This window comes from Melospiza melodia, chromosome 2 (genome assembly GCF_035770615.1).
Source record: "Melospiza melodia melodia isolate bMelMel2 chromosome 2, bMelMel2.pri, whole genome shotgun sequence".
In the NCBI taxonomy this organism is placed as follows: Eukaryota; Metazoa; Chordata; class Aves; order Passeriformes; family Passerellidae; genus Melospiza; species Melospiza melodia.
Window position 1 is genome coordinate 64546993 of NC_086195.1, and position 24353 is coordinate 64571345.

General features: G+C 43.5%; 1 protein-coding gene across 2 annotated transcripts in view; it reads right to left on the bottom strand.

Annotated features, from left to right (window-relative positions):
- The window catches only part of EPHB6 (EPH receptor B6), a 66816-nt gene extending 53764 nt beyond the window's left edge, over positions 1-13052 (bottom strand). The window contains exon 1 of one of the 2 annotated variants that reach the window (XM_063148585.1): positions 12916-13052. The gene's annotated coding sequence lies outside the window, so the exon portion shown is untranslated. Of the gene's footprint in view, positions 1-12442; positions 12835-12915 lie in introns of those variants that run through there. The other variant, XM_063148584.1, reaches the window with a different exon arrangement.
- Positions 13053-24353: the final 11301 nt, after the last annotated feature.

A 24353-nucleotide genomic window follows, 5' to 3' on the forward strand; every position in this document is an offset into this window, starting at 1 on the left:
AAATCTTTCTACGCCCCAAACAGGAAGTGAAAGGGGAGGGGGGGGAGCAACCCATAATTTATCGCTCAGGGTTTTAATATCATGAAGTTAATGTGTTTTCTTCAAAAATTCTATTACTGGGACACATAAAGCACCACAGAAAAATGATTGACTAAATAAATAGATCATTTCAATAGCTGCTGTATATCCTTTTATCCTCTGTTACTAATTGAGATTATTTTTAATGACGCCAAACTACTTTGAAAATATCTGAGACGAGAGTAGGATTTATGGAAAAAACCCTTGTGGATTTTTTACAGTCTGTTCAGTTGCTTCATTTAATTTTGAGAGAAACGCTCTAGATGAAATGTATAACTAAGTTTAAAGGAATACTTCCTCAAGAGCATACTTCATAGCTGGCTTGATCATTTGCTTCCTACAGATTATCTAGATAGAGTTGTGTCTGTTCCTCTTGGGATCCCTTAAGTATACAATGAGACTCCAAAAGCTGATTCTGAATGTTCTCCAAAGAAAGGCATTTATTTCCTTGTTTACCATGGAAACACCAGGCGTTGTGAAGCTGATCTTCCATGCTCTGATTATACATTTCCTAGTGGTATCCAAATTAAGAACTTCCATAGCTCTTAAAGGGAAGAAAGAGATGCTTATTTTCATGAATTTTTATTAAACCCTTGAGGCTCTAATAGGGTGCCCAGCTTAGAAGCATAATGACTCAAATGACCTCTACAGTCAGTGGACGGAGCTGAATCATGTTCACCAGGGTAACTCAGACCTGCGCTAATTAAAAAGGGAGCCACGGACAGCAGAACAGCTCCCTCCCGATGACTCCCCAGGTGCGGCCTGAAGGTATCCGGGGAGATTCTGAGCCTCTCTGCGATCTCCCAACCCACACAGGAGGCCAGGTTAGCATCTCTTTAGATAACTACAGTGCTTTCCCTTAAATCTCTCTTCTCTGCCATGACACACTTGGCTAGAGCAGCTTTACAGCTTGGCTTGTAAATCTAGTCTTTCTTCCTAAGTAAAATTCATTCACAGCTGCCCGATGTTTCTGGAGCCTTTCTCAATCCCTCCACATCATGTTTTGCTATGCCTAACAAAGATGGACACTGAAGTCTTGAAACTACAGCAATTAAAAAAATATTCTGATTAAAGATACGGATTCTTTCTTCCATCTATTATGTACTTGAATTACATACATATTAAACACAATTAAGTTCCTGAAAACAATTTCTTCCCACCTCACAAGATTTGACTTCACTGACAATTTTTATAGTCATTTGCGTAATTTTCAAAGAAACATTGGCAATTATAGTCAAGTTTCTAACATTAACACCGGGAAGCAAAATCCCAGCTCCAGAATATTAACAGCATTATAGAATGAAAAATGTGAAGAAATTAATTGTTATTTATGTTATCCATTACTTGCCTCTTCTCTAAATATAACAGGAAACTCCTCTAAAATATAACAGGAATTGAAGTGATACAGAAATTACTCCCTTTGAATTTTCATACTGTAAATAAAGGAGACTGTGCAAACAGGGGGAAATGAATTAACAGCTATTCATCACATTTATCTTCTTTGATGGAAAGAGAAGATGACAACTGTACCCACTGGGTATGGCTTCACTGTCCTGTTACTGATTTTACTCTAATTCCTCAGGATACCTCTCTCAGCACAACTGTGCACAGATCCCTGCACTTTTATCTATGTAGAAATACACACGATGTTATCAACTTCAAGTATAATTTATCTTCAACAATTATACCTTCATCTGTACAAAAGGAAGACATAAGGCTTCAGCAAAGAAAAAAATATGCAATTCACAAACTCTAGGGCACAGCTGCAAACCTTTGTTAAGCACTATGTAAAATGTTGTATTTCCAAAATTCTAAGTACAGAATTTTAAGTTTAGAATACTAGACTCAAGTATCCCTGAAGATCACCACATTATTAACTTCTAGGTGAAAGTAATCTGTGGTACTAAAAGTTCTTTGAAAATTTCCTTTTGTGATACAACTTAATTTTAAACAAACACCTCAAAATTCACTGAAATTTTGTAATAGAAGACGTCTGAAAACAAGAAAAAAGATGCATCCTATTTCTGCATTTAAAAGGGGGAGGGAAATAACACATTTTCATAAATGGTTATTAAACAAAGAATGTTTTGCAGTCCCGGTTTTGGCTGGGATAGAGTTAAATTTCTTCTTAGGAGCTGGCACAGAGCTGTGTTTTGGAATGAGAATACTCTTAATAACACAGATGTTTTAGTTGTTGCTAAGTAAAGCTTACTCTAAATCAAGAACTTTTCAATTTCCCATGCTCTGCCAGTGAGGAGATGGACAAGAAACTGGGAGGGAGCATGGCCAGGAACAGCTGACCCCAACAGGCTGAGGAGATATTCCACACTCTGGAATGTCATGCTCACTACATAAACAGAGGGGACGTGGCCAGGATCTGTTGATGATGGGTCAGGGATGTGCTGGGCATCCATCGGTGGGTGGTGAGTGACTGTACCATGAGTCACTTGTAGTTTTTGGGGGTTATGCCTCTCTCCCCCTTTCCTTTCCATCATCATCATCAACATCATCACCATTATTATTATTATTATTTTACTACAATTATTAGACTGTTTGAATTGTTGTTATCTCAACCCATGTCTTTTACCTTTTCCCAATTCTCCTTCCCATGCCACTGGGATGGGAGGGGTGGGAGGGTCGGGGCTAAGCGAGCAGCTGTGTGCTGCTCAGCCGCCAGCTGGGGTTAAACCACGACAGTGACGTAAAAAGAAAGTCCCTAAAATCATGTTCTCATCTACTCAGCAACGCTGATCATGCTTTTTTTTCCAAGTGAAATTAAAGTTATTGTATACCAAGTTCTGTCTGCTGATGGGTGGAAAGTGGTAAAGAAGCCAAGCATAGTGTTGGCGATGGCCAGACAAGCAACGCCACGAATCAGAAAAATAACCTTGACATTTGCTGACCAAGTGTGCAAATGCAACTGCAAATCTACAAAGACAACCCAAACACAGAGATGCACAACAGCCTTAAAGGCATTTTCAGGACGCTGGAAAAGAAATCAAGGGCCTGAAGGGTTGAGCAGGAGCAAAAGTGAGAGCGGCTTGCAACACTAAGGTATTAATAAGTCTAAGAAAAGAGATGTTTTATACTAATGCTCTTTCCCATTGTAACTTAAGAATGTAGCCTTACATGGCATGTCTAGAAATATACGAAGCAAGATCCATGCACAAACACTCAAAAGATACAATGGAGGGGAAAAAAAGAACAAGCTGAAAATACTTTTCTTAAACTGTTCATTGTGGACCACTTTGCAAAATCCTTTAGTAAGGATTAATATTTTCTTCAGCTGCAGTAAAGAACTTCAATTTTTGCAAAAATATGCTTACTGTCCTCATCTCTAATTTTGCTTTTGACTTCATGAGGGTTTTACAGTAAGAAATATTTAGCATAAGCAGAAAATGCATGTCATTTGTATTCACAGAATCCAAGGTTATGTTGCCTGTTGGGATATAGTGGCAGCACTGACAGCCGGTTAAAAGATAATGTTCCTCTTCTATGGGAATTCCCATCATTTTGAAATTGCCTTTCATTCCATGGGAGAAACTGTCATTTCAAAACAGATTACAGAAAGGACTAATAATATTAAAGCATCTTAATTTAAGTGCAGCTCTTTTTATTAACCTCCTGTCTGGCTTCAATGAGGCAGCTTGGGTTTTCAGAGAATGTGCTTCATAATTTAAGGGTTAATTAAAACTACTTTTTTCCATTTTAATCAGTTTCACAGCCTTGGGCTGTCATAGAGCTTGGTTCACAAATTGTTGGCTTCATGCATTTGCAGATAGAGGCTACTTTTAAAACTAGTTAATTACTAGTATTATTTATCATCACTGTTTTTATTCCTGTTAAGAGAAGCAAGAATGCTTCTTTGTAAAACAACAAGGCAGAAAAGCACTGAAGCATGATCACTTTACTGACTTTTTCACTGCTTTGACCTTGCTGTCCAAACCTACTTTCCTACCTTCACTCCATGCAAATGATTACCAGCTACCTTCCATCTAGTTATAGCCCCACAGAATTACAAATACCAGTTTTTGAGTTCATAAGGTTGCCCCAACAGAGGTCTGTAACATAACATATTCCCCAAATGGGAGTGAGAATAAAAAATTATATTCAGTCAAGCAGATTCCCTTACATTTTGCTGACTGCACCAACAGGCTGTACAATATACAAGCTTTAGCTCCAGCACGTAAATTAGAGCGTTTGATGTGGAAATATATGCACAAAACTAGGAAGCTATGAGGGAGGGAGAAAATGGCCCAGAGAAGAGCTCTACTACACAGCCATCATTTTTTTATGACCACTGTTTTCCAAGATGGGAATTCTGTCTGTTCTACCACTAGTTTGAGTCTCAAATTCATGTTAGGTATTCAAACATCACAAAACAACCCTGCACTGCACTGGTCATACTCTGAGAAGAGCACCATACCAACACTTACTACTACACAGCCATTTTTTGCAGGAGGTGTTACCTCACTGTGCAGACAGGCAATAAGGGAGCTGCCTTGGCAGCAAGCTCTTGAGAACACAGAGAAAAGAACCATGAGACCTAGAACCAAGGCAAGAAAATATATGGTTTCTCCAGTTTTGCTGTCTTCAGTTCCAGTCTTGAAATCCATAATATTCATTCAGACTCAGTTGTCTTTCATCTTAGTGCCTTGGTCTCACTGTTAAAATGACTGAACTGAGCAACAAGAACAGACATTATGGAAGTTCTGTTGGACTTCAGAAACATCTCACTTGGTCTTTCACACTAAGTTTCTTTCAACTTTTGTCACCATCTAGATGATTATTTAGAGAACAACACTAATGATTCACGTTGATTCAAGGCTAAAATCAGATTTTCACTTTGATTTTGGGAATCAGGTTGCCCAAAATTGGCTCTCATCTACAAGAAAACTGAGAGGGAACTGAAGCAGAAACAGTAGCTTGAAGAAAAGAAATCAGATGAATGCTCCAAAGAAGAGATGATCTGAACGGCAATGACTGCTTGAAACAATTACCTGAGTTTAGTGAAGCATCAGAAAGAGCCCATGTGTAGCAAAAGTGGGTTAGAGAGCTCCACCAAAAATTTGAACTTGCCACTGGCAGAGCCTGAAGAACAGCCAATTTTGTTCTCAGGTCCTTCCCTCCTCCTCCATCCTGCATTTCCAGTTTGATGTTTCCACCCTCAGGAAATGGGGACATTATGTGCCACTAATACTTCAGCAGAACAGAAATAGTCTTAAGAGGAAAAGGGAAGGCCAAGCAGGTTACGGTAGAAGGATATTTCAGGCTCATAGCATCTCTTTCTAATGCATGTTTGTATTATTTTTTGTGCCAGAGATGAAAGCAACAACACATAATTCTCAGAGTTCATCCTGCCTCCTCAGTGTCTCAAAGGCTTATTTATATTTCAGTGTGGATGCTGGGGCTCACTGCTCTTGTTACATCCACATCCAACCTCAAAACCAAAGGATTACATTTAAAATGGAGTGAGTACAATACACCACTTCCTTTCCTTGGATATCAACCTGTCTTGGTCTTAACAGAGCAGATCCAAGATATGTTTTCTGTCAGGAAGGTAGTATCTCCCCAGCTGATGGCAAAACTGTAATAATAGAAATTAAATAAAGGGGATGGGCACCCTTATTTAGAGTCAACATCTGGCTTACAGTCTCATATCAACGGCAGGATTTTTGTTGGTGCATTTCTTTAGGCTTCCCTAGTCATATTTTTAAATGTCATTAGCAATAAGGCTTCCATGACTTTCTACAATCTATGTGGGCCTTTGCTGGAAGAAAACACACCTTAATACTGAACCCCAACCCATCTACTTTGGGCAGTTTGAGCCAGCCCTTTTCCTTTTGGCCAGCACATTGCCTAGAATCCTGTCAATAGTCTTTTAGGTACTCTAGCTACTCCAGAGCAAACCCTTTTCACTCATCAGTAAGTTAGTGCTTTTTAATAGCATTTTAAAAATTCCCTGTAGTCACCTAATCACTTCTGTGGCTCTTCACTGAGCTCCCAGTTCATCAGTGCGGTGGCACACAAGTTCACACAGTCAAACACAAATAGTCTCTGTGCATTTGCATTAGTGACATGAAGTCAGGGACTGTACAATTTCAACACCACGGGTTCAGAGGCACAAAAGAAAAAAAAGTAGAAAATGCCAGGCTGATATGCTATGATCTGGGTGGAAGAGGGGAAGGCCAAGCCTTTAAAAAAATAATCTAAAAACTAATTTTAAAAGAACTTTCTAAGGATTTAGGGCAAGTTCCCCTTCCCACTCTGACTTCCATATACACAACTCTTTTCAACACTGGCCTGGTACAGACTATTGGCCAAGAGAAGCAGGAAATGTACAATTCATCGGACCCTATTCTGATCCTTTCAATTAGGACTGTTCAGTAGGTGTTAATTTATCAAACAGAGTAAGATCTGTTTTAGCTTAATTCTTTTAAAGAATTTAACATTTTTGGTTTTACTCTGTTTCTGAAGACTGATGTGCTTTCTTCACACTCTCTCATCACACACACTTTTTGGAGGGTAATCCATTAGACATAATCAAAAGAATCTATTTAGGAGACAATTTTTAAAGCGATTCCTCTCAGGTAACAGGGATCTAGTCACTAATTTGATTTCACAGAATCACAGAATGGTTTGGGTTGGAGGGGACCTTAAAGACCATTTAATTCTGACCCCCTGCCACGGGCAGGGACACCTTCCACTAGACCAGGTCGCTCCAAGCCCCATCCAGCCTGGCCTTGAACACCTCCAGGAATGGGGCATCCACAGCTTCGCCAGGCAACCTGTTCCAGAGCCTCACTACTCTCTCAGTAAAGAATTCCCTCCTCTACACTAACCCTTCAAGTCTGAAGTCTTTCCCAGATATTGTATTGCTTACAGGTCCTTGCCAAAAGTCCCACTCCAGCTCTCTTACATTTAGGTACTGGAACATTTAGGTGCTCTCTTACATCCCCTTTAGGTACTGGAAGGCCACAATAATGTCACTCCAGAATCTTCCCCAGTCTGAACAATCTCAGCTCTCTCAGCTTGTCTTCAGAAGAGGTGCTTCACCCCTCTTCCTGGCCTTTTCTGGCCCTCCCTTCATGGCCCTCCATCTTCTGCCCGAAGATGTCCTTAGCTCTTCCAAGAACCTGCAGTTCTCTGAGACCATCCAGAGCCACTTCTAACTCAAGAGTGGTAAAATCACCCATGAGAAACACACAGCCGTCAACACCATTCTTGCAGTCTGAGTTAAGAGAACTTCTGACTGAAACAAGGAGCACAAGTCATGCATCATTCCCATTACGTTATTTCACCAAATGTCTTTCTGGTGCTCAGCCTGGGGCCCCAAGCAAAAAGGTAGCTACAGCAAGGCTCAAAATGAAGACTAATTACTCTTCAGCATCTGACTCCACATACATGTCCCAGCAGAACAAGGCACGTGCAAAGTAAGAAAATTCCCTCTGTCAAAGCCTCTACCTATCCCCTAGATTTTAACAGACTGCTGATTTACACTCAAGTCACCAGAATTTGTTCTCACATCACATGAGAACATCCTTATGTACTTCTGACGTGGTTAGATACTGGAAGAGGAGAAGACCACTAAGATCCTCTCTGCACTAGCAATGAAACAAACATTCCTCAACAGCACTATTCCATTCCTGACACCATAGTGATGGCAGTGCTAACTGCTGATATGGTAGCCCCTTTATGGACAACACATGCACCAAACGGGATTAGCAAACTCACTGAAAAGTGAAAATGTCAGTACATATTTGCATCCCCCTTGCTGCTGGCACCAGCTGAAAGCCTACTGACATTAGGAAGGGAAGGGACCATCTGGGAGACAACTACAGGCGTGCATCCCAATCCAGCTGTGCTTCCAGCAGCTTCTTCCTGGCTCAAACCCAAGAAGGAGTAATTTCAAACATCTTCCTGGTGCAGAAAGCATTCCAGATTCTGCGTACTGGAATGAAATTGATCCTAGCTGTGCGTGAAACCTAACACTTGGAAATTCAAACAGTCTTATAAACAGCCCAGTTTGAATTTCCAAATTGAAATTATTCAAAACCAGCCCAGAAGGATCTGTAATGTTGTCCCTCTTGTGACATCCCACTCTCTTCTTAGAGAATAGTTAAGAAGATAAGAGAGTTCTGCCAAGGAACCATGCTTCCATTTGCAGACATCCCCAGGATCTGAGAGAGCCTGTGGTAAGCCTGATGCTAAAGGCTTCCACACAGGCGTCTGTATCCTACACACTGCCTCTGAAGTGGTCAGCTGGGCCAAACAGATTCATATCATGTGAGTGTTTTGCAGTAAGTGGGAGAGAGATCAGGTCATTTAGGGAGCTTTGAAAGCTTTACAGTAACTTGGAGAAACATCAGTATGCTAAAACAGAAATATCTTACAAAGAGCCAGTAGTTCTCAGTCTTTAGCTTCTAGGGTTTAATTACATGATTTAGACATGTTGGATATTTTCCAGAGACATGGCACAGAGCAAAAAACTGTACTTGGAAACTGCAGAATCAGCAGAGGAATCATTTACTTGGCAAGCTTAAGGAGACAGGGGGAAAAAAAAAAAAGCCTGTCTGAAAATGAAGTCATGTATGTTTCAATGTGCAGGTCTGGGCTGGCGAGAATTTCCATCCTAAGGTGAATCAAGAGCTTAAGGATTCAGCTTTCACGTGTAAGACTGCAGTTTTCAAGCTGGAGAGGCTGTGCTCTTACAGTACCCAGCATCTTCTCTGCTGCCAGGACAGCCTTTTTTCCTGCTCTTTGCCCGCAGCTGTGTGCACACACGGGCATGCGCACACGCGCGTGCACGCGGGCGTGGGGGTGTGCATGTGAAACGTTTGAACAAAAATCTTCTTGACAAGCAGGCCTGAGCAGCAGAATGCACAGGGGCCTCTGGAGGCACGGAAAACTGAAACCAGTGACTAGAAGAGCTTTTGTCAGAAGCGGTCTCAAGAACAATCTTCAAGTAGGACCTCTGTGACAGAAGCATCAGCTTGCTCCGTGATGACTTTTTAAGAGGCAAGACAGCACCTTCAGTATAAAATAAGGTGATAAGATCTCCAAAAAGTACATGCATTTTAATTGCATTTTTTAAAACACAACATATATTAACAGTACCCTTCCGATAAAATTCTATTTCTGGTGGCAGAGGAGTATTTCTTGAAAGCACAACAGAGTGCCTCTGAGAAGGAAGTACTAGTGTAGTTATTTGTTAAGTTTAAAACTCCTTGTATAAATCAAGTGTGAGAAGAGTGACAACATGAAATGGCTTTTTCTTACTCAGAATTGCTGCTCACATGTTTGACTGCTGTGGCTGATATAAGCAATTAAGGAGCTTTTATCCTTTTGGGGGTCTGTTCACACAGCAGCACTGGAGAAAAAGTGAGAGTTTGCTGTTGTACAACATCTACAGAATTATTTAAAAAATACACCTGTGTTACATTTGTGAACACCCCTGAAGCCCATGACACTTCGTGGTTGCCAAAGAGCAAACATGAGAGAAGAGTGATATCCAACCCAAGACTTATCAGGTAGAAGCTAAAGTATAAGGTCATAATGAGCTGGAAAACTGCTGAATGTGTGCAGTCGGTAGCTGGAAGAAATACCTTACCTGTATTTCTGTAAGATGATACAAAACTTGCTAACAAAATCAAAATCAACAGCAAGATATAACTGTAATATAATACTAAATCAAGTTTAAGAAAAAAACCAACAGCAAACAAGACTAAATAATGACAGTATTATAGGGGCTCATCAGTTTCCCCCTAAACCTTTATTCAACTTTTCACAGAAATAAGTCATTGAGATTTTTGAAAAAAATCATCACATGTTTATGACTAAAACCAGACAATCTGGAATATTCTTAATAAATACTTTTTAATGACAGCACCCTTTTTAGAAGACACTGCCCTCTTGTTTGCAGGCTAAATGACATTATAAAGCTCTAGCTTGACCACCAATTTGTACTTCTTCCACTTTCTGTTGTTTATGTGTGCAGTAAATACATGCAATATGGCCACAGAAATGAAAAATAAAAATATATTGTGCAACCTTAGGTGTGCTCCAAAAGCACTCTGCACTAATCTGTAGGGACTTCAGGTTAACCCTCTGCACAGGCACTGCTGATGGATAATGAAATACAAGGAAACTAAGGTTTTAGGGAAAGCAGATCTGAAGACAGGAGCATTCCTGAACCAGAGGAAAAGTATGCATAAATCTTCTGACAATCCAGGGAAGGAAAGTTGGCCAAAAACCAAAACTGTCTTAATTGGAGGCACAAGAGATAAGGGGGGGGGAGAAATACACTAATCTCTTACATGATTCTCTGCATATGGCACATGCAATATCAGAGGGGAGAAGGGGAAGCCATCTGCACCTGGGCACAAAGAGGGATCCACACAGTGAATCCCTACAGGCATAAGGAAGACAATTCTCAATGGGCTAAGGGATCAGCTCCCTCGTCAGACACATCTGCTGGCAGCCTATGGGAGCACGCTGGAGAATAAGCAGCTGTCTCCTTGGAGCCACCAGCTGCCTTCCCCCCAAAAAGGATTTACACTGTGCCATTGGTCAGCCTCCAAGAAAAATACGGGAGGCAAAGACAGTAGCAGCCCTGGGCAAAAGAAAAAATAATTAGACATCTCCTCCCCAACCCCCTCCAAAAAGTCCTAAGGTGCTCATGCCACAGATAACAGCTTGGAAGAGCTGAGAACTTCAGCACAATGCAAGAAAACATGACTTTCTGTGGGGTTTCAGTGATTAAATTAGAAAGAGATACAATCCTACCTCATACAATATCCAGTGCCCCAAAGTGATGCTTTTTCCAAAAATCAAAACACATGGCCATGCAAACAATTCTGAGCAGCTCAGTGCAAGAATGTCAAATAGGAGAGAACTCAGAAAACAAGAAAAAATGTTTAGTGGCTAAAGGGGCACACAAGTCAATGAATTAAAAACTGCACCTATGTAACTTGGCTCAGAGAGCATACATGTAAAAAGGCAGAAAAGGAAAGGATGCAATTATGTGCAGTTATCTGAAGCTTGCCAATACATTAGCAAAGTAAACTGAAGTAGTGCAAGGTGTTGAATTTAGGGAATGAACTTCTAAAGAAAAACAGTATTTTTTTTCTGCAATGAGATGGGGTGAGAAGGATTATTAGATTGCAGATTATCTTTTCCTTTCCTTCTCCCAATGGAACACCAGCATTGGAATTATTTCAAACTGGGAATGAAGAAATATCTAAAAGTAGCCAATACATATTGTATTAATGGCTTAGGGCAGGTGGATCAGCTGTGACTAAACATGAGGTGCACCCACACCCAGTTCCATGTTTTGGATTAGAACCTATAAAACAATGAAAAAGGAAGCCTCCTCCTTCATTGCAGCTGAGGCTACAGATTTGTCTCTCTAACAGACGTGTCTGGTGGCAGCTAATTCTCCTTTGACTTTGTTGTTTCCATTTGCCCCCTCACTCTCCTTCATCATGAATCTGCATGACTTGGTATCTCTGCTAGTGAAGGATGCCCCTTGGGAGGAGATTTGCTTCCCCATCTTCACTCTCCGATTTCTGGAAGTTGTAGGAAAGGCAGGTGATACTCACACTCCTTCCCAACCGAATCAGTGTGGCAATAGCAAGAGAAACTCCAGAGTAAGTGAAATCATCTTAGTAGATCCCACAAAAGGCAAAATAAAAATTACCCATCACAACAGCCCCTCCCACATTCACAGATTTATTTAGCTTGAGTAGTAGTAACTTGCATCATCTCCTTGAAAAATAGCCTAACATGGCTTTTCTCTGCCACAAGCACTCATACAGCCATCTGTCCCCCACAAGAGCGCTGAGCAACCCTACCCACAAACAAGGCCACACAGCCTCCCCTGTGTCGTTCCACGAGGATCGCGAACCCACACCAGCATCCATCAAGCCCCACTTCAGAGACTTCAAAGGCAGCATTTCCTTACGGTTCTCCAGGGCTGGAGAGAGGGGAAACACGGCTCGTGGAGCAGACCAAAGGCAGCACGGCCGTGTGGAAGGGCACTGGGGCTGATGGCAGTCTCCGTGAGCGGAGAGGCCGTGACCCGATTCCCCACATCTGTCCTCTCCGTGCCCACGGCCGGCACCTGACAGCAGGCGTGCGCTCGGGGGAGGGTCCCGGTAACGCCGCCTTTGAACAGCACACACCGGGAAAGGAGGCAAAAGAACATCGCCTGAGGAGTTTTAACCCCTTTCGAAGTAGTCCCCGTTTGTTCTGTGCCCCCTCCCCCGGACGGCAGAGACCCGCGGGTACCCGCCACCACGTCCCGCTCGCTCCGAGCGCTCCGGCCGGACTCACAATGCCCGTCCTCGCCCGCCCGCCACGGTACCTTGTGCAGGACTCCAGCAACACCCCCTCCACTTCCCAGCATTACTCGAGCAGTGTTCGCAGGAGCCCTTCCCGCTAGAGCCGTGCCGCCCGGCCTCCCGGCATCAGAAAAGTTGGACAAAGACCATTTTCACCGCTCGAGTTGCACCATCCCGGCGGGCCAGCGCCAGCTCCCTCTCGCTCCGCGCCCAACGCCGCTTTGTCCCCCGGCCCCGGGCACAGCCTCTGGCCTCGCTCGACGTCTTTCAACAAGTCGGATGCTTGTGAGCAGTCCCGATCTTTGCGCTCCCCTCCAGGCCCTTCACCGGCAATGTCCTCTCCTCGCCCAGGTCCCCCTCCTGCAGGAGTCTCTCTTTCTCTCGCTTCCCAGGATCTGCCTTATCCCTTTCTCCAGGCTCCTCTCGCTTTCTCTCCCCCTCCCCTCCCTCCCTTCCTCGCCGTGCCCCTCCTCCATTCTCTCTCCGCCCCCCCGACCTGCTTTCCTTCGCAGAAGCCCAGCGACGGCAAATGGGGGTGGGGGCGCTGCGAGATCCCGCACTCTGAGGCGGCTGCAGCCACTCCTGTCACTTCCGCGGCCATCGCCATCCTGCGTTCCGCACGCCCCGCCGGCTCCCCCGGCCGCCGGCAGCCTCCCCTCGGAGCCGCTCCGCTGGGCGGGTCACTGGGCGGCACCGGCTTCCCTCCGCGATCCCAGGCTGTGCTGCCGAACCCCTCCCGCTTCCCCCAGCCAGCCTCTTCCAGAGGGGGATTTTCCAAAAGAGTCTTCCCTCACCGCCTGGTCTCCGCGGATCCCGAGCGCGGCCGCAGCTGTGCCCCAACCTCTGGCCGAGCCCCTGGCCCAGCCCCTACCCCTGCCAGGCTCAGGTCAGGAAGGACAGTGTGGCTGCACAAGTCTGATCCTTGGTCAGTCTCTCTTGACATTGTTGAAATCCTTGTTACTGTGTGCCATCTCCTGTTGGTCTGTATAACCCAGGCTCAAGTTCGTGCATCTGTGCTTACTTGTTCTCCACCTCCAATGCTTCTTCTCTACGGAGCCTTGAAGAGGGTCCTCTGGACTGCTGTGTCCAGTTCTGGGCTCCTCAGTCCAAGAGAGACACAGAGTTCCAGGAGCGGGTCCAGTGGAGGGCTACAAAGATTTATTAACAGGCTGGAGAGAGCTGGGCCTGTTTAGCCTTTAGACGAGATGTCTGAGAGGGGGCTCATCAATGTCTCTAAGTGTCTGCAGGGAGGGTGTTGAGGGTGGATCCAGGCTCTTCTCTGTGGTGCCATGCACTAGGACACAGGGCAGTGGGCAGAAACTGATGCACAGGAAGTTCCACCTGAGTATGAGGAAGAATTTCTTCACTGTGCAGGTGACTGAGCACTGGGATGGATATCCCAGACAGGTTATGGAGACTCCCTCACTGGAGATATTCCAGAACCATCTGGACATAATCCTGTGCCTTGTGCTCTGGGTCATCCTGTTTGAGCAGGAAGGTTGGAGCAGATGATCCCTCCTGTAATCCCTTCCAACCTGACCCACGCTGTGATTCTGTGAAATGTCACAGAGGCAAGGTGCTTCCTTGATTCTAGGTACTGACAAACTTCAATCATGTGAGTGAATCAAACAGGGTTTCTCAGTTCTTCCAAAAGAGGACCTCACCTTCCAATGTGGAAAGAAAGGACTGAAAGCATCTTTCTTGAAGAATCTTTCTGGATATCTCCTGTTTCTTGCTGGTATGAGAACAAGAGTCTACCTACTCATTCTGGAAATGTCACTGGGCTGCACACAGAGAAATGCCAGTGGATGAGGCACACAACATTACCCTCTGCTCGTTCCTACCATTCAGTGAGTTATACAGCCGAGTGGCAGAAAATGAGGGAGGGTGCAGTGGGCTAAACACAGCATGGATTAGGACTGGACAGAAAAGATATCAAAACCCAGTGCCTTACAATTCATAAATGCTTCTGTGATAACACAGAGCAGAATTTTGGGCTTCTGTTCCCAAAGTAACTCCTTTTGGTTTGAAGTATGATCTTCACAACACACACAATAGAAGGTGACCGCGATTCCCGTCGACGTAAGACACTGGTACACATACAAAAGGAGAAAGCACATTCAATAAAGTTTTGCTTAAAAGAAGTACCATCAGCAGACAGTGACACATCTCAGTGTTCAAAAAGCTAGGGCTGGTTTCCACAGAGCACAGCCTTTTCTAGCAGTTCTGTATATATGCAGAGTAACACAAATACCTACTTCTTCCCAGACAGCATAGTTTCTTTCTTAATCCTCTCTGTGGGGGTTTCTAGACACCAATTACAACAGACCTCTTTCCTTCCAACTTCCCTCCCTCTCCCTCCCCCCATCTGATTCTAAAAGAAATTTACTTCAGGAGAAATTGCAGGTATTCAGCTCCTCCTGGAATCTGGTCCTTACTAGCTGGGTAGCAAATTTTTGCACATATGTTTTCCTTTCTTCCTCGTTTTACTACTATGAGTAGCATCTGGCCCCTAGAAAGGAGCAGTGGGACTGTACCATTGCACCGGGGTCGGGAAAGAGGTTAACTAGCTGCTTTGTTCAATAGCTGCAGAAACACTTCCTCCCCTTTATGGTAACGGAATATTCCCCCCAAAACCTCCTCCTCCTCCTTCTTGTGGAATGAAAGCCAAGCATGAGCGAACTGCTACACTGAATGGGAAGTCTGAGAAGAGTTCCTGTGCACGCGTGCACATGCAACATCCCAACCCTCTTTAAAACTTCACCTGGTGAAAGGATAGCTGACAGTCAGTCTTTTACGAAGGATTTATTTTTACATCAGCATTTAAATGTTTTTTCTCCAGTGTTGCAGCATTTTGCAATGCTGGAGAATGTGCATGTTTAAAAAAAAATTCCAGTTTCTGAAATCTTCTCTTTGCTAGGCAAACTAATGCACCCTACCAGAAAACCTCAGCCCTCTCAATATATAAACAACCACAGCCGACATGACAGAAACAGAGAAGAAAAAGCTCTCAATCCCAACTACCACGCATGGATCAGATTCTCAGGAGAATCTTAATTGTGACAAAACCAGCATATCTCATGCAACAGTGTGGCTGGCATGATAGAGAGCTGTGATCTCCAAAGAGGGCTGCATGCACCCCAAAGGGGTATGCAAGGCAACACATTGGTGTGCAGGAGGAAAGCAACAGAACTTCAGTAGTATGTAATTTATAAATAAGTAAATATATGTATAATGGGGGTGTATGCTAAAGCCTTTTACCAAGAGGGATATGTGATCAAGAAAGTTTGGAGACACTGACAAAGGCAATCATGTACTCCAAATTACACAGACAGACATTCATTTTATAGACATGATTCCACACAATAGTGAGTTTCAAATGTCCAGACACACAAACAGATCTCATAGTATTTAAAGTTGCAGTTATTAAAACAATGGTCAGAGCAGCAAAGCATAATTCATTTATCAAATACTCTCCTCACTGTGTGAAACGTGTTAGGTCTTGAAGAGAAAAGAATTGGAATGTGCAGGGCAGACCACACAAACCAAAGAGAAGAAAACCACCCATGAGAGAATAGCTGAGGAGGATAAAAGGGAGGGGTGAGGCTAAGACAAGGGGAATAGAGTTTCAAAGAAAAAGGAGAGAAGAAGGAGGGTAAGAGTAAGAGAGGTGGGAGACAGAGGTAGGGAAAGCAAGATACACACAGTGCAACTATAAAAGACACACAAGGAAAGAAAGGGATGTGAAGAAGAAAGGGAGGAGCTGGGAACAGCAAATAGAATAGCAGGCAGAGTAAAGAATAAAAAGGGTACTATTTATACATGAGAGAACATGTTTGACAAGCAGTTTTGAAGCAGAACTATTTAGTGGATAAAATCTTCAAGAAGATTTTTTCAAGAGCAAATTTATCACTGCAACTGTCTGAAATAGCACATTTTCCTTCACAGATTTCTGGAAAATAATCATACAGCTCAGTAAACTAAAACCTTGTAATATCCTTCTGGATACCCTATATCCAAAGCCTTGTTGTTTTGTTTGTTGATGTGTTTGGTGAAGTACAAAGGTATTTTCTCCCTAAGAAAGCCTGGCACAGAAAGAGGAGAAGCCTACAGAAAATCCATAAGAGATAACTGAAGATAATCTGGGGAAGCACAGAAGTGCAAAGGACTGAGGGGCAGCTCAAGATGGAATGTGAAAGACCAGACCCTGCACTTTTACAGTTTCCACACTGGCTCTTGGCAACCATCAGTATACAGTATGCTTTTTAATTATTTTTTTAATCTTTATCACAAATAATGAGATTTTTTTTACCACCAAGAAGGCTTCTGAGTCTCAGTTCTCCCTTGAAACAAGCAGTGTTCTTCTGCTTACAGACCAGGCTTATTCTCTGCTTTGTTCCTTCTTTGTCATTCACTTCTGCTTAGGGCTTTGCTTATGAGCTTTAATGGAAATAAATTCCAGAGAGGAGAAAAACCACAATCTACATTAGCTGACTATTCACCCACCTGTATTTTTAATTATTATTTTCATTATGTGTATCAGTTGTTATGAAAATTATCTTCCTTGACTATTATATCAAGCAATCTTTATAATGTAACAGTGTATTAATTTTGTTAACATAATATTATTTCATATTTCATATTGTACACTGTATTGTCACAAAGCTGCAAAATTTTACTGAAGTTAGTATTGTTCCTACTTAAGTAAAAGAAACTAAAGGGTAACCTAGTCCTGGAAATATGGACTTTGACAACCAAGATAACAGCAGCATCTTAGACCACATCTTGCCAGCATCTTCTGGCATCAGAGCAAGTAATTATGGCAAGACTGAATCCAGGGATGTCTGGATCAACAGATAAGCAGAAAGAATTCTGCAAAAATGCAGGTGCTTTGCAGAGATTTACTGTTATTAATAATCAGTAGTGTGGGTGTAAGTGATTAGTCAATCATGTATTACCTGAATATTTTAAGGGTATAAGAATTGTGTGTAAAACCACATTCGGGTTGCCCCAATTTGGCTGGGACACCTCGTGCACGTGAATTAACATTTGCCCATTGTAATTCTATGCTTTGCATCCTAACCTCTCTCCTCAGTTGGCACGGGCCAGTTGCAAATTTTCATGACAGTCTCAAAGGGGAAGAAACAGCTAGACTTGTGCCAGTTCACCAGAGCTACAGTCTGAATGTCTGTTTATCTATCCATTTTCCAGCATCCTACCTATGCAACCTGAGTGTTCTAACACACTCATCACACAGACTGAGTGCCAGCGGTCATCATGCTAACAGCCAGAGGGAAAAACAGCCATTTTTGCTGTGGACTAGGATTTGGGGAACCTTAAAAAGAGAAGTGTCTGCCTGGGCATCCATGACTGGTTTTACACTAAGCCTTGTTCCTTGCTGGGACCGGACACTATTTAGTCAATTCTGTGCAGACCTGCAATCCAGCTGTGTAAGTTCAATACTGCTACTAGGTTTCACCTGAATACCCAGACCTTGCAAATTAATTTTTTGCTTACTGGAACATGAGACACTACAGGGTTTCTGAAGCTGCCAAAGGGAGAAAAAGTAAAATTCATGAGCTCTTCAGCCATGGCTGAGGAACAAAAATGTGCAGTTAGAGAGATGGTTATTTATTTTGTATATGTTGTTATTAAAGTCCTATGAATTATTTAGAAAATATGAATGTATAGGTATATATTTTACAAAGGGATTGAAGTTGTGAACTTGTATGTTTTACAATCTCCTCTATATTCTATAATGTACCTGAGACCAGCCCTGTCTATCTGCTGATCCATGTTGATCCAAGCCTCACTCACTTCCTTTGGATGTGTGCTGCAACCACAGTTTTTGACCAAGCAAGAAATTTCTAATTTCTCCTGTGAAAACTAGAAACTACAAACTCCTTTTGGAACAGCGCAGACAAAGAATCACTGTATTTTTTTCAGTAATGTCTGTTTGACTTGGAAGGAAGAGAGGCTCAAGTAAACTGCAATTATCCTATTGTTCTGTTGCTTCCATGAGAGTGTTTGGAAATATTCCATGCTTTAAGGAGATCTGAGCTGGATTTGGGTGACTGTTGCTCATCTGAAGAATGACTCCAGAAAGTTGCAGAAAATTTCATAAAGCTCTGCTTTCAGTTGCATGCTTATGCTCTAGTGGAAAAAATGTACCAACAGTTACGTAGATGGAAAGGGAAGTTGCACTTCCTAAGTGCCCTGGGATTTAAGCAAAATCACCCTGCTAAAAAGATCACATAACATACAACTCATTCTTGGAAGCCCAGTAGAAAAATAAGGACATTAAGTTACTGACATTGAAAGGGAGAGAGGTGAAGGCTTCACACCCTCAGGAAACTGAAGGGAATGGAGCTGAGCTTCTGTGAAAGAATGTAAGGTACCCACAGGAGTTTTCTTTTTTGCTGCCAAAGAGGGTGACTGGTGCCACCCTATGTCCAGACCCATCAGTAAAGGTCTGTGAGCCTGCCCAAACTTGCATCGAGGGGTTACATAAATGACTGCCTTTCTCATTTAGCTCTTGGCTGAAAAATGAGTAGGAAAGGAGAACTACAAATTTAGTTGAGAATAAAATTATTTATTTTCTTTCAGAGAGAAAAAGAACGTGGGAAGTGTTAAAACAATTTTGTTTAGCATGAAGCTCCACTTAATGTAATTATTTCAGGAGTTTTTCAGAGAAGGGAGTGAATGGCTGGATAAATCTCCTGGCAGAAAAAGTGTTTCATGAACAGAACTGGTCTGTATCCTGGCAGCTCCCGAGTCTCAGTCTGAGCCAGTTTCTTCCCCAAGCAATGCTTAATTATTTGTAAGACATGGAAACATCTCAACAGAAAAAATGACTTTCTCATTCAATCTCCCATGCACAGACTGGCATATTCAGGAACCCCAAGGTGGCAACATATTTCTAGAAAACAGCTTAAAAGCACTGTAGTGCAAAATGGGAATTTACTTCTAAGGCTGTAGTCCCACAGATATTTCAACTCCACAAGAATATGAACCTCTAAAGAGACAGATAAGCTTACACTCTTTTTTTTCTCTGCCCTTTCCTCATCACCTTCCTAGTACTATCAGCAAAGATTTGTGCAGTGATCTGGATCAGGGACCTGATCTGTCTGAAAACTAATTCATGAAAAATTAAATGCACAATTTTGGTGTACATGGAGGAGACTTTATGGAATTGAATAAAATGCTACAGCTAGAAGATGGGTGGGAAGGCAAAGGGTGGGCAGGTTGGGGAGGGACAGTCAAGAGAGCTGATGTTTGTTTTAAGTGGCCATACGCCAATCCCCAGAGTATGAGGCCTTTGAAACTGAGTATCCCATAACAGGGATGTGTTTTCAGTACCCCTTGCTGTTGCAGTCTGTGTATGAAACTGTTCTCTTCCCACCAAAAATAAAGCTGCAAAAAAGAAAGAAAGAAAATCGCCAAGAAACTATGCAAGAAAATAAAGCTAAACCTGAAAATGCCTCTAGAAATTGCTGAAATGCCCTTGTTGAGTAAATCTGGAAAACACTGAGGGTGTGCAGGTGTGAAGTCACACAGGTTTAGCCACAGGGTAACATGCAAAGAGCAAACCCCCTATGCATTAGGCAGCACAGCTGCAGAAGGTGAGTAAGCACCTTGAAGGTAACAAAAGCAATGAACAACTGCTTATCTTCATCATGTTGGGAGTAATATATTACAATCACATCAGCTCTCTTGCTTTTCACCCTGCATCATAGAATTATAGAATCAAAGAATTATAGAATCACAGGATATCTTGAGTTGGAAGGGACCCATAAGGATCACTGAGTCCAACCCCTTGTTCCTCACAGGACTGCCTAAATCTAAACCATATGACTTAAATGCTCCTTGAACTCCAACAAGCTTGGGGCTGAAACCGCTTCCCTGGGGAGCATGTTCCAGTGACCAGCAGTGCTCTCAGTGAAGGAATTCTTCCTAATGTCCAATGTAAACTTCCCCTAACACAGCTTCATATAATTTCAGTGGAATGAAAAGACAATAAAAATGTCTTTATAAATACATCAGCAACAAATGGAGGGCTTAGGAGAATATCCATCCTTTACTGGATGCTGCAAGGGGATGAGGAAAAGGTACATAATAGACCTTCCTTGCCTCAGTCCTTATTAGCAAGACCAGTCGTTCTTCAGGTACTGAGCTCTCTGAGATGGAAGACAGGGAGCAGAATGCACCCCCATAATCCAATGGAAATGCTCAGTGACCTGCTGCAGACACACACAGGGCTTTGGATCCAGATGGAAGGGAAGATCCAGGGAGCTACAGACCTGTCAGGCTGAGCTCAGTGTCAGGGAAGGTCAAGGAACAGCTCATCCTGAGTGCCATCACACAGCATGTGCAAGGCAACCAGGGATTCAAGCCCAGCCAGCATGGATTTAGGAAAGGCAGGTCCTGCTTGATCAACCTGATCTCCTCCCATGACAGGGTGCTTAGTGGATGAGGGAAAGGCTGTGGATGTTTTCTTCTACCTGGACTTCAATAAAGCCTTTGACGCCATTTCCCACAACATTTTTTTTGGCATAAACTGGCTGCTTATCACTTGGACAGGTGTACTTTTCACTGGGTTAAAAACTGGCTGGATGGCTGGGCCCAGGAAGTGGTGGTGAAAGGAGTTGTGTCCAATTGGCAGTTGGTCACCAGTGGGGTTCCCCAGAACTCAGTACTGGGGCCAGTCCTGTTTAATATCTTTACTGATGATCTGAACAAAGGGATCAAAGGCATCCTCAGTCAGTTTGCAGGAGATAGGCTGGGTGGGAGTGTTGACCTGCAGGAGGGCAGGGAGGCTCTGCAGAGGGATCTGGACAGGCAGTATCCATGGGCTGAGGCCAATTGCGTGAGGTTCACTAAGGTTGAGTGCAGAGTCCTGCACTTGGGTCACAACATGCAGAGTTACAGGCTTGGAACAGAGTGAAAGGAATGTGGCCCAGTGTAAAAGGACCTGAGGGTGTGGCTGAACAGGAACTGGCAGTGTGCCCAGGTGGCCAAGAAGGCCAATGGCACGTGTATGATCAATACTGTGGCCAGCAGGGCCAGAGCAGTTCTCCTTGTCACTGGTGAGGCCACACCTCGAATCCTGTATTCAGTGCTGGGCGTCTCACTACAAGAGAAACCTTGAGGTGCTGGAGCGTGTCCAGAGAAGGGCAACAGAGCTGCTGAAGGGTCTGCAGCACAAGTCCTGTGAGGAGCTGCTGAGGCAGCTGGGGGTGTTTGGCCTGGAGAAAAGGAGGCTCAGTGGGACCTTAACACACTCCACATGTGCCTGAAAGGAGGTGTAACCAGGTGGGGGTGAGTCTATTTTTTTATGTAGCAAGCAACAGGACAAGAGGAAACAATCTCAAGTTGTGCCAGGGCAGGTTTAGATTGGAAAATAAGGAAGATTTGTTCACCAAAAGGTTTATCAAACACTAGAACAGGCTGTCCAGGAAAGTGGATGAGTCACCATCCCTGGAGGCATTTAAAAGATGTGCAAATGAGGCAGTTAGGGACATGTCTTAGGCACAGACTTGGCAGTGTTTGGTTTATGGTCTTAAATGACTTTTTCAACCTTAATGATTCTACATTTCCTTGTGTCCTATCTTTGGTCACCAGAGAGAGACGATCAGCACCTCCCACTCAATTTACCCCATGAGGAAGCTGTAGGTCACTCCTCAGCCTTCTTTAGGCTGAACAAACTAAGTGACCTCTGTCTCTGGAAACCTTTTATCATCTTGGTTGCCTTTCTCTGGACACACTCTAATAATCTGATGTTCCTGTTACATTGTGGTGCCCAAAACTGCACACAGAACTCGAGGTGAGGTCACATCAAAGCAGAGCAGAGCAGGACAATCCCCTCCCTTGGCTGGCTGTGCCTGATGCACCCCTGGACCCAGTGAGCCCTTTTGGCTGCCAGGGCACTGCTGACTTATGCTCCACTTGCATCAAGCCAAACCCCCATATCCCTTTCCACAGGGCTCTCCAGCCTCTCATCCCCCAGTCTGGATGTATTAGAGTCCAGGCTGTGAAGAGAGCGGGCTAAGATTTGTGAAAAAGGTACAAAAAAGAATTGAAGAAAACCATGGGATGAATAGGGAGTGTAATTTTGAACTAGACTCAGGAGAATAGCGAACAAGTAATAAATTCTTCCTCGCGCTGAAGTCCGAACGCAGAGTGAAGACACTGTGTGGAGGGCCTGGCACTTGTCAGGCCCGTGCAGGCGAGCCCGGCGCTCCGGCGGCTGAGGGCGTACGGACACCCGGGGAGGCCATTTCGGGGCGCCCTTGCCCGGGCCGCAGGCTGGGCCGGTTCCGCGGCTGAACAGTGCCGCCCGGCGGCCACAGCTGGCACTGCACCCCCGCACCGCCTCGTCCCTCGCGCTTCCCCGAGCCCGGCGTGTAAAAGCATCGAGTATTCAAATGTTAGAAATCCCGTGAAATAAAAAAAAAAAAAAAAAAAAAAAACCACAAACAAAAAACCAAAAACTGGGACAGTACTAACCCTTTCCTTTTTTGGGTCACCACTAGCACTGCACAGTCCAGGGTACTGAACTCGGTAGGGAAAGTAATTTGAACCTACCTACCTAATCTCTAGCGTTTCAGGGATACTCATGAATTCTAAGTGACTGTGACTGATCACTAATCATTAACTACTATCCTGATGGGCTTTCTCTGCTGCAGAAAGTACCTTGAAGCAACGGGTGCTCGCTGTTTAAAGTCATCATTATCCTACTGACACAGTCTGGTTTAAGTAAATATTTTTTTCGAAGTCTATGATTTCCACTGTGATGCTTGTTGAAGCTGTACTCCTTCAGCCAAGACAGTCAGGGTCCTGAGTGCACCAATAAGCTTTAATTGTTGTAGACAAGCTCACCTGCACTCTCCAACAATGCCGTTTCTGTCCCTTGCCCCAAAAGCTGTATTTAAACTCAAATGTCAGCACACATCCCTTGTCTAAGCTATGTTGAGAGGTGTTGTTGGTAAAATGAGTGAAATGCACCACTGGTCTGCAGGTCCTGCCTTGCATTTGTCATTGGAAAAAAGCTCCAGAGATCTTTTATGGACCATATTTATAAATTGCCTGTTCTCATGTTGGCAGTCTTATGCTCGTTTAAAGGCTTTCTCTCCTACTTTGTGACCCTGGATTGATGCATAAATGCTTGGGACCATTTTAAGGGCAGAGTGTCATTCAGAAAAGGCCAGCTTAAGGTTTTTGCCACTGACACAAGTGGCTATGTTACATTGCCAAAATACAGACATTTTTCTCAGATCCCATTAGCATTACTGAGACAATAAATTAGTCCATGTACAGGCAAGAGCAGGGAAATGTCATGCCAAAGAAAACTGTAGGTTTTATGGAAAGTGTCATTGAACTACTTCTGCAAGGTCTATCAATTAGAGTCAGGCTTGTGAGGACCCATGTGTAGTTACATCTCATCTGTACTGCAGCTCGCTTGCTGCATGAAAAAAAAGTTAACAGTTTTGACAAAGTACAGCCAAGTGAACAATAAAAAGTTGCAGGGGAAAAAGAAATTTTAAAAAATGGGGATCTTGCTTGCTGTGCTTTCCAGCAAGATTGGATAGGTCATCCAAATAAATAAATGAATAAATAAATAAATAAATTGTGGGCACGCAAAATGTGTGGTACAGTTGTTGTTTCATTACAGCTGATTATGTGTTTGCTCAGAGAGGACATAGCAAATAGCTTGTCTGGGCACAAAATGCAGGTGAGGAAGAGGACACCTCTCCTAAAGCAGGTAATGAAGGCTGCTTGCAGTGAGGTGCCTTCTGGTTTCACATTTGACAAGATGAACAAGGATGTGGTTGAAAGTTTTCTGTCTGTAACTGCAAGTTTGCATCCTTGGCTAAGAACTCTCCGGCTCAGAGAAAAAAGTAGCTTCAAGAAAATGCTGTGACTTCAGATAAATAC